At 29.0% G+C, this 12,016-nt stretch overlaps 1 protein-coding gene across 2 annotated transcripts in view; it reads right to left on the minus strand.

Moving 5' to 3' along the window:
• Window positions 1-12,016, minus strand: part of LOC108904304 (innexin shaking-B) — a 69,588-nt gene that overhangs the window by 34,090 nt on the left and 23,482 nt on the right. The gene's annotated exons all lie outside the window — the stretch shown is intronic.

Genomic DNA, 12,016 nt, shown 5'->3' on the forward strand with positions numbered 1-12,016 from the left:
AAAATACTGAAAGGAGGTCATCGGTATTTGCGGATGGTAACAAAAACTTAGGATATAACAACAGAATCTATTTTACGATTCCTACGCCAATTTAAGATCCTTAATTTCATGTATATTCCGGAATGTATAATTTACGCGAACTTTGACTCGATTGCCTAACATAAAAAATCGAAAAATAATCTCTAGATATCGATTATCGGCGATCAAACGGGTCAGCGAAATTGTCTAGTTTCAAATGTAGGTGTTTCAGAAAGAAACTTGAAATAACATTTTAAATATCACACCAAAACTTCTTTAGTTATTTCAGTGTAACGTATTTTTTGAATATATAGGAAATTGACTAATGACAGGGTGTTATTTTTTTGAATTTCTCTTTGATTACCCCATAACTTCACTCGTATTATATATACGTCTAGGGCATTTGGTTTACATTTGGGAATACAAAATGAATTGTAAAGGATTTTTTTGACTCCTGTAAAATTTCCATGATAATAAAATTTAGATAATAATACATTTTTGGTATTAAACGGAATGAAAATATACTTGAGATTTCTTTACGAGTATATCCCTAGACTGGCCTTAGGAACTTCATATAAACTTTTTTCTTATTTGGTGTCCCATAAGCACATGATCAAAAAGGTACAGCGACATTTTTTGGCTCAAAAGAAGACGATCTGACCTAACTTCCATTAAGAAAAAATGTCTGGCTCCTCTGCTATTGACTGTCAAAATTCTTGAAAAAAATTATGTTTTTTGTAATATCTGGAGAATGTTACGATGGATTTTAATGAAACTTGCTGTGGACTTGTTCCTTTTGTGCACAGTACAATAAAATGGAATTCAACGTGAAAAAAGTCTCAGCTCAAACCATACCATGAGTGTAAAGATATAGTGGGTAAATTTTCCTAAAAATTTTGGCAGATCACTAAACTTTTTTTACGTTTTTGATGTGCAAATTTTAACGAAATCGATGATTCTCTGCATCGCTATTATCATTTTAGCGCAATTTTGCAACCTGTAAAAATTATACGTTTAGATAAATTAAGAATTATACAGGGTGTCACACAGCAACTTGTCAAAAATGATGGAAACTTTTCCTTGTCCAAATTTCAGAAGACGTTAAACTTTAAAAAAGATCGCAGCAGATTTATCAAAATTCTATAATCACTAAGAAATAACAAGTTAAATCAAAATTGATTTGAGGTATTGCACGCTATTAATTTAAAATTGCTGGCTGCTAATTTCCACTGAAATATATTTTTTTCACGTTAATTTCATTTTAGTCTCTCAAATTTCTGTCAGTAATATTTAAACACGAGTTTAAACACATAATACTATTTCTTTGGAAATTTTAAAAGCATTGTAACTCAGTAAGAAAAGTATTAAGGACAAATGTTTGTATGAGAAAATATTTATCAAATTTTTAACACGTTCTAATGTTCCACTCTTTATAGATTATTTAAAAATCAAAATACCTACAAAAATATGTTTATTTGTTTAATTCTCTTGATTCTAATATTTAACATATTATTGTTAATTACAATGTTTAAGAAATTCGGTTATCTCTAAAATTGTTTCTACTTATAATAACCGCGAAATATGATCTGTTGTGATTAAAGTTTTATGGATAAAAGGAAGTGTACATCTTTTCTCAGCTAAGATATTTAATTTTAAATAAGGGGATTTGACGAGGGCTAAACCAGCACAATGGCATGTAAATATGCTGATTTATATCACGTTAGAGGAAGCTTCTTCTGCAAAAAATACGGAATGAAAGAAATTTTTAGTATGTGATTATGAGAGGGTTATTGAATTTGAAGCGAATGTAGAAAAAGAGAATATCTGATACGCAAATCGAGCCTTAATCACTCCAGGCAAGGCATAGTATGCAAATTTTCATATCGAAATATTTCGAACATTTTGCTGAGAGTATTGTGTTTAATTGCAGTATTTGACTTTCTTATAAAATTGTTTTTGAAATTGTCAAATACAGAGATATACTCGTATCGTTAAAGCCATAAAATTAATTAATTATTGTTTTCATTTAGATTCTTGAAAAAAATACATTATTGGGTCCAGTACTCCTCCCTTAATACTGCATTGTCAATGTATAGTATGTTGTTAAAATAAGTGACTAAACTTCAATGGTGGTTCCGACCTCGCGTAGGTATTAATAAAATAGTGTCTAAATATATGTTTAGAAACAAAGAATATTCAAAATTAATTAAATGTTTTGTATTATTTCAAGCTGTTGAAGACACTAACTTTATTTCTTTGACGATAACATGAATGTTATTATTTTAGAAATAAATTAATATCATTAAGTCCAATTTGGAATGTTGGACAAAACAAAAACTACATCTCTGTATTAAAAAAGAATGTTCCTGGCGCCTGTGGATAATCAAATACTGAAGTTATTATGCTTCAGTAACATTGTTAGATTTAAGAAAACACGATATCAAGGTGAAGGTTTTAATAAGATATCTTAAACTAGAAATTAATTAAAGTCCTTGATATATTTCGATACAATGTAAACTGATATAAGTAATTTGTTTTAAAATAATGATAAACTTGCTGATATTTGAAAAATAATGTTCTGTTCTTGTCTATCTCATATTTGAATATAACGATTTATACGATCGAAACGGAAAATTTTCTGTGAATTCATACATAAAAGGGATGAGTGCATTAAGGAGACACAAAATAGGACAAGCGTTGCATAATAAAATACGGCGCTATTTTATTAAACGTTGTTTTGAAACTTCTAGTCAGGATTTCTCGGCATGTACTAACTTAAAAACCTTAAATATTTGTAAAATTTCAAAATTCGTATCTTGTATATGTCATCGTCAAGAAAACAAACTAGACACTAAGCTTCACAGAAAGCAAAGGTGTTTACAGACGATTGCTGAACATTTTAAAGATTGTGGCTTTTTGCCATAAGAAATAATTCCCCATTATATTGCAATCACAATTTCTCCGTTAAAATTGAATTTTTTATAAAATATTTCCCAATTGTTTATACTGAACATTTTCCTCGATTAATTTTGTATTTCACTTTTTTTTGCTTATTGCGAGCATGTTTTGCACTTTGTGTTGTTAATTCTAATGATGTCCAGTTCAGGGATGAATAAAGAACCCTTTAAGGAATCAATTAGATAATTGCTATTATTTTCCCTGAAGCTTCGGAAAATATGAGATTCATTGTCAACAATAAATCTCGTTCATTACGTCATTAGGAACAACATAGGAAAAATAATTCCTGTTGTTTACGCTTTCAAGACATCAATTGGTTGATTAAATACTATCAGAACTAATGATCTCTTTTAGGATATAAGTTGGAAATAATTTTAAGGAAGTACCTAAAAAATTTATATTCTTCAACAAAATAATAACACACTGCTCCGAACATTTTATTTCTGATTCATAAATTGATTTCTTTTTCGCAAATGTTTGGACGATGTTGAATTTAACTATTTGCTATCTGTTAGAAGATCACATTCTTGTGTAAAGCTCTTCAGAATATTTTGGGCTGAATAAGTATTGTAAAGTCAATACTAGTAAGAATATAGTCCGGGCGAATTAGGTACCTCGAATTCTATAGGCTTAAAATTAAGTAAATAATACACAGAATGAAAGCCTAAATTTGTGTATTTGTAGAGGTCGAGCGACATATTGTTTATAACAAAAGAAAAAAAATTGATTGCTCTTTTATCAGTTTTTCACTTATATCTCCGAAAATAAGCCTCTAATTGACATGGGGTATACTTATCGATTTTGTTCCTGAGGAAATTTGATACAAGGATGGGCTTATGCGAAAGCTAGCAACATTTTTTTTGCATTGCAAAATTAGCAGTGAAGAAAATGTGTAAAATTTTCAGCATTAAATAAAAAGAACGAATTTGACTGAAATTGGATGAAACTATAGGAAAATATAACTGTTGGGGTGATCAACAAATACCCGCATTCCGGACTCCCAATTTCAAATTGGCGGCCTATTGTAAAATTATAAAGTCGAAAACGCGAGCGTGTATATCTTCTGCTCAAGTCAAGGTACCTATCGAATTTTGGTAAAAATGGATCGAAAGGTAATTACATTATCTCATGTGCTTTCTGAGTGCCACAATGCATTTGTTAAGTAAGAATTTTGTGAAGCCGAGCGCAGCAAGGGTACTATGACGTCACAGCGCTCCCCTCATCTGGCTACCGCTCAGCCGCGCTGATCTCGCTGCCTTTAACGAACGTTTAACTGGTAATTTCTTGGTCGAATCGCTTCAAAAAAAATTCAGCATATAAAAGAAGTCTTCTACTTTACAACAAGCCCAAGTTTATTACAAAATATTAAATGGAACAGGCAGAATATCGTTTTCAAAAAAAACATTATCTCGACTCCTATTGGTCACATAGAGACGCTTTTTTTAAGTTCATGTGTTTTTAAGCACTATTTGATGCAATTGATTTGAAATATGTGTATTAAAAAATCGCCGAGATAAGGACCCCCAGTTACCGTTTTCTTTTTTTTTGTTTATAACTATTTTATTTTGCAACTTAAAAATCTGAAATTTACACAGACGCGAGATAATGTAATTACCTTTCGATCCTTTTTTACCAAATTTCGATACCTTGACGTGGGCAGGAGATATAGTCAAATTCGTTCTTTTTATTTAATGCTGAAAATTTTGCACATTTTTTTTCACCGCTAATTTTGCAATGTAAAAAAAATTTTGTGAGCTTTCGCCAAAGCCTATCTTCGTATCAAATTTCCTCTGGAACAAAACCGATAAGTATACCTCATGTCGATTAGAGGCTTATTTTCCGAGATATAAGCGAAAAACTGAAAAAAGAGCAATTTTTTTTTCTTTTATTATAAACAACATGACACTCGACCTCTACAAATACACAAATTTGGGCTTTTATTCCGTGTATTTTTTACTTAATTTTAAGTCCATAAAATTCAAAGTAGGCCCGATTTTCGAAACAGGCATGTATTTGGTCTAATTCGCCTGGATTAATAGTCAGAATATTGCAAAAGGTAATCATATTTTCAACCTTCCTACAGCACCTGCAATTATTATCATGGCATCTCTACTATACCTAAAACAAAATTGAAAGTAATCTTTTTTCAGTGTAAGACAAAAAATATAATGTTAATAAAATAGTTTCAATGAAAAACTCATATGGTGTCTTTTAATTATTATTTACTGTGTTATTTTTGTGTTACTAGAAATGATAATTTTATATGTTTTATGTTTTTTACTTTTACTTTTCTACTCATTGATTATCGTATCCTACAATTGGGCAAGTTGCCTGTTGGATATGCATTAAATACAGAAAGAGATGTATATTTTGTACCCTTATGTTTAGAGACAGCAAAAATATAAAATAAAAGGATGTAGCTACGAGCGATTATAAACCGGCAGAACTTTGTGCCAGATTGAACAAATACATATTGCAAAACAGACTATGTTACTATTTTTAATAGACAGCCTGTATATTTTTAATGTTATATGAATATAAAATTAAATTCTTCAAAATTTTAAATAACTTAAGTGAAATAGGCAAGTTAATAAAATTAGATATTAAATTCTATTATCAGTCAAAATGACCAAATTTGAGAGCAGTGTTAAAATACAATTTATAATGTCTTGTTAACCTTACTTCGGAGACGGTGGTGATTTTTCCTGATGTGACTATTTCTGGTTACTCTAAATCTTTGTAACAGACGTAACCAAGTGGTGCATATAAATCATAAAAAGCTGCACAATACAAACGTCAGGTGTTTAAAAAAATAACTTTGTAGAGCACTTCCTAAACAAAAATAGCCGCGCCATCGATACCCGTCAGAGGCGAAGTCTTTATAATATATCCATCACCCGTAGACAAAATAATAAAAATAAATGGCGTGATGCAAATTTCTATTTAAATACAGCGCCTCCAAACACAGGAAACTAATTTATACAAGTCCACTTCTGTCAGCAATAATAGAGCGAAAAGTGAAAAGCAAAACATAGAGCAGAGTACCGACGTTGTGAAATTGGCTATATATACTAAATCCCCTGCTATTTTCGCGCACATTGTCCGAGTATATATCCGAGATGATTCACGGATTATTTTTGCTAAGAAATAAGTTTTATGAATTATATGTTATTCGCTGCAAGTAGTTTGAAGTTAAACATAATCAGGAAGACGAATGGGTACTGTAATGTTGGCTCCTAAAAGCAGACAACGTGTAATAAACAGTAAATCAAGGTGGACTTAACTCAGGTGGAAAAGCTTTGTAATTTGAGCGAAGCCAGTGCACGACCGCAAAAATAGATTAGACATAATAATAATTTTTTACTCACGAAAATGCTATTTTTGACTCTTAACAAGAAATTAAAACACTAAATACATAGACCAGGGCGGATCTGTTTTGAGGTGGATGTGAGAGGGGGCAAGCAAAATTTTTCTGGATTACCTTCAGTATAACTCACGTAATAAAACTGTAGATCCCTAGATCTGGGCGAGGTCCGGAACACGTTCAAAATTGCAAAAATATTTTAAAAATTTTAAAATATATCTATTTTATCTGCGTTTTTTACTTATATCTTGGAACCTATGCATTTTGGAAGAATATTGAAAAGGAAAAAAGTTTTAGAATTGAATTTTGCACAATACACTGTAAGTTAAATATGTTTAAATTTATTACCGATGTTGCAAAATAACAATAATTAATAAAAAGAAGGCAAAATAATCAAGTTTCTTGGATAATTTTTTAAAAATATTTTAATTGCTCCGAGGGAATTCTACTTTTCGTAAAAAAAACTTTAGAGTATTATAAAACAACACACCAAATTTCATTAAAATCGGTTGGATAGTTTTCGCAAAATAATTGTTTGAAAAAAATTTTGAAAATTTTTTTTCGAATTTTCAAAATGTTGCACAGCCTCAAATAAAGCATCTAGATACTTGATAATTTTTTCACATAGAAAAGACCGCTCAACCTTTCAAATAGTTTTTGAAAAATTGAAATCGGTTGATTAGGACGCCCACAGTAAATTTTGAAAGTGAACACTTTTTCTTTTATTTTTAAACAATTAGATTACATTTATCAATTTGCAACTCAGTTTTTTTTTTTAAATTATAATGGAAAAAATAGTATATTATTCAATTCGAAAATAAATACTTCTTCTTTCGTTGCGCTTGTCCAGCTCGCCACATCTCATAGAAAATTTTGTTCGCTTACGAAAGAAACATTTTTTTATGACTAAATAGAAAAATACAGTTTCTGGAGAATATTTCACTGGAAAAATGGAAGCCTCGATAGAAGGCCTACGAGGCGTTTATAAAGTAATGTCGAGAAAAACAAGAAAAATGTAAGTGAAAATATCTTTTGGTTTGTTTATCTGAAAAAAAAAAAAACGAAATGAAATGAAAAATACCTTTACGGCAAATTTCAATGTTCGGATCCAGCCATGAAAAAATGTGGACAGTCGCAAGTTTGTAAAACTAATACCAAGCGTTTATGAAAAAGAAGTCTATTGGTTATGAAATGAAGAAACCCAAGATCCATAAAGTGAAGAATTGAAAACTATCTAACTCTTAAAATGGTAGCGAATATCTTAAGGCAGAAGCTAAAAAAGAGAACAGTAAAAGAAACTGTTTACGATAACTTGAATTCTATTTTAGATGCTCCTATTGTGGGTTTCACAAGCGTGTGTCGTCAAGAGGAGCTCTTAAATGACATGATGATAAAAAAACAATGTTGATCGTCAATATTCCCAATATCAAAGTGATTACCATAAGATCGTTTATTGTAAATTCAGAAAGAGGTTTCTACTACAACCAAAAACGTAACAATTTCCAACATGTCAAAGACATTTTCCTTTGTAATATTAATTAGGTACTCTTTTTTGATGTGGTACTGGAACAGGAATATAAATCAATTAAAGACCAACAAGCATACTATTATTATACTTTCTATTGTTAAAGAGGGCATAAGTATATTTTCCAATTTTAGCATACAATATGCTCAAAGTTCGATTCAATATAGAAACTGGGATGTCAATAAAAAATTGCAGATGATCATTGTTATCCCGACAAATTTCAGAAAGGGAATTTGACGTTAAAATAGTCATACAAAGGGTTTCCGAATCGTATAAGCAAAGTTGTACCTATTAAAAAAACTTCTTAATAGAAGAAAAAAAGTAACCAAGGGTTGGAAAATGTTAAGTTTCTTGAGTGATCTTTTTAAAATTCTGGAAATTTGTGTTGAATGAATACAAAATGTATAAATATAATAATTAACTGAACAAAGAATAAAATGATACCACGATATGCAAAAAATTAGGACTTTCACCATCATTATTATTGTGACATTCTTCAAAACGACTTATATTTGGTCATTTAAATGATTTACAACAAAACTTGATTAATTATTTTTTACCAAGCAACAATAACATTTAAATTTTAAAATTCTGGTCATAAAAAATGTCAGTCCAAGAAAGACTAAAATTTCACAGAAAGAATAAAAAAATTAAATACTTTAGTAAATTCTCCGTTGTTTTTTCTTGGGTTTTAATATTGAAACACTATTTTCCTGTATTTCAACTGATCTTGCATCTTGAAAACTACAAACACTTTTATGTATACTTATTATCATTTTTAGAACCAAGTAAAGTTTAGCATATGAAATTCGCAACACCCTATATGAACATTTTAGAGATAGTCAGTTGTAATTTAAAATAACCAGGTTCAATTCAGAAAATGTAAATTACATTTCAGTCATATGTATTACATAATACATATAATATATAGGTACATCTATTTCAAAAAGTATTAAATGTATTGTCAGAAGTATTTAAATTATATTTTAAAAGTTACTAACTAAAATTAAAATTAATTTTATTATAGATATAGATCCTAAAATCAATAACTATCTGAACTAGATTTGATATTTTGTGCGAAACAAATGATATTTCTTGAAAATCCATTTGTTAGACTTTCTAAAATATAATAAATTTTCTAAAACCGAGCAGACAAAATCTGAAATTTTACTCTTTCGGAATTAGAACCGACTAATATCAATCAAATCAAATAACATCTGAAATTAAATTTAGACAAAATGGAGAGAAGTCGATTTTTTCTGTAAAATTTTATCTATATGTCGACAATATATTTGAATTGTACATTATTTTGGTAAAATCGAAACAAAACCGTCAGACAACATTACATGAATTTAAATAGTAAAATTAATATCCAATTACTGAAAGATATAATAACGTACCTACTGAAAATATCATCAGATATTGGAATAGAACAGCGAAAATTGCCTTAAAGTGTTATTTTCTATCAACATGTTAGTCTTTAAATAAGCCCAAAATAGGGATAAGATCTAAAACTGGAAAACCTCTTTTCAAAAAAATCTTCCAAACTTTCAAATATGATTTATTTTCTGTATTAAATAAGCAATTATTAAACTGCTTGTATTAATTAATTATTGCCACTTAAGTATTTTAAATGTGTTCTTGAAGTTTGGATTTGCAGGATTTGATACCCAAGTAACGAAATTATCGCTATGCTCTATTACGTCAAAGGTACATCTGCAAAGTGAAATATTCCCAATTCATTTAATGGATTCAGTAAGTATAAATGGCGTTGAGTGATGGCCCGTAATGTGTATTTGTTTTACTGAAGTTACCATAATTAAAACAGGTTACATAAACATAAACTAAAATAAGTTTTAAAGATTGGATTTACTACCCAGTTACGTTACGGTGATAAACAAAAATAATTAAATAGCCGCCGAAAATACTGCTGCTGAAAATCACGAAACAATGACAGAAATGCTTCTGTAAATAATTGGGACGTATTAAATAAACTTTATAAAAAGACTGACCCACGTTTTTTGGAAACAGGAAAGTTATGCTAAATTCACAGAAAGTTGCTGATTCAAATTCATTCCCATTTAATGAAGACATATATTTTTTTCTTTTTTTAAATTACAAAAACACATCACTATATATCGCACACTTTAAAAAGTTAAGGAAAGTTTTGAATTTTAATTAGAAAAAATAGACAAACATAAAAAGTAAATTAAAATACAAAAAATCAAAATTTTCCAATCACTCTTGGGATAGGTATAATTTAATGGGGATCGGCCAAAACTTTGGAAAAGGAAGGTACTGAAACTGAACTGTGAAAAACGATTTTTATCCAAAATGATTTTATGACTGTTATAAACAAAAATGGGAGAAAATTTCTTTTATGATTTACATTATTTAATAATTTCATTCGATGTAAATTAAAAAATAATACATAATTCAGTTCAACTTAGTACCTTTCTTAATTGTTTGATGAGTATTTCGGTTAAAATATGATCGTTATTGACGTTCCTGTAAACAAAATATCCTGTAGGCGAAGGTCTTTTATATTATTAAAATAGTAGAACTTATCTTTATTTTTTCTTTAATTCGAATGGGGACGCAATAACATATTGAGTTTACATGAAATAGTATTAAAATAAAAATGGATCATGACAACATCATTAATACGACTAGATTTTAACTAGAATAGGGTCACAGGTATTATAATGTTCCAATTTTTGAAGACCATGTGTCATAACACTATCAATTTTATATTTGTTTTGAAAAATGTCTACACTGAAACAGGGAAAGTAATGTAAACATAACTAAATCAGCTTTAAAATTATTCAAATCATTTCTCTATGAAACTGATTTATCAGCGCATCTTTAAGAACATGAAGCATACTTTTTTATTTCGTTTATAGACGTAATATTTAAAAGAACCTCACTCCTTTTATTTAGAGAAGGAACAATATTAATAAACAGTATTAATTTTACTATAGAAAAACTATGTTTAAAATTTGTTATCCAGTATCTAGAGAAGTAAAATTTGAATGGAGGGCTATCTATAGATTAAATTCATTCTTAAAATCAAAGTTATGTAATTACAATCGAGATTCGCAGGCTTCTAAAAATATTAGTGCCAGAACCGAGCTCAAAAGTACGATAAATACTGATTTTTAAGAAACAGGCTGTTCAAACAAACCATAAACTATTGTAATATTTTTTGGAACAATTCATTTCTCTTTGATTTTTTCGTTATTACAAACTGAGAAGATATGCTAGCATGGTTCAGGCACAACAAACAGTTGCGATTCTGTTTTTGCATGCAAATTGTAAGTAGGATCAATAAGTATTGATATATTTATAAATTATGTCAGTGCAACTTTTTTAAATATGTTTATTGTTTAAAAATGCTTTTTACGGTCTGCAGAAACGTTCAAGCATAGCTTACTACAATTTATGTTAACAATAATTTCATAGTTAAACTACAGTTATATTTTACAACTAATCATTTTTTATAATATTTGTGTTTGACGTATGACTAAAATAAATTTATAAAAATATGTGAATAAAATTCCATTTCATAATGGAATTTATATATTTAGATCCACAGATGTATTTGGAGAACACGCAGTGGAATTCTTTCACATCAAATTTCAACAGTTGAAGACATCAAAGTGATGGTTAATTTAATATACTCGTATATTGTTATAGTTATATACATTTGTTATGTAGCGTCTATAATATAAGTTGTCTCGATTCAATAGGAACACCTAAAGTAGCTAATAGCTTCATTTAAGCTTCGAATCTAAATTTATTTTTCTTTAAAAAATATAACTCTGGTGCTACCCAATCATATAACTCAAAAATTAAAATATCAACACTTGTTATATACTAAATTTTAGGTGGCTTACATTAACATAATACTTTTGGAACATAGTTTTGACATAAAATCTCTGAGTACGACATATAATTTGATGCGACACGTTTAAAGAGTGTTCAAAATATTGTAATAGTCGATAATTGCTGACATATTGTCTTCATCTTAAATTTTATTACATATTTTCGGAAAACTTTACTAGCTTATGGAGATACTGAATTTTACATGATTTTTTTAAAATAAGTGTTGTCATAACTGCGATTATTTATTAATGGTGCTTTATCTTTAT

This window comes from Anoplophora glabripennis, unplaced genomic scaffold, assembly GCF_000390285.2.
Source record: "Anoplophora glabripennis isolate ALB-LARVAE unplaced genomic scaffold, Agla_2.0 scaffold101, whole genome shotgun sequence".
NCBI classification, from domain to species: Eukaryota; Metazoa; Arthropoda; class Insecta; order Coleoptera; family Cerambycidae; genus Anoplophora; species Anoplophora glabripennis.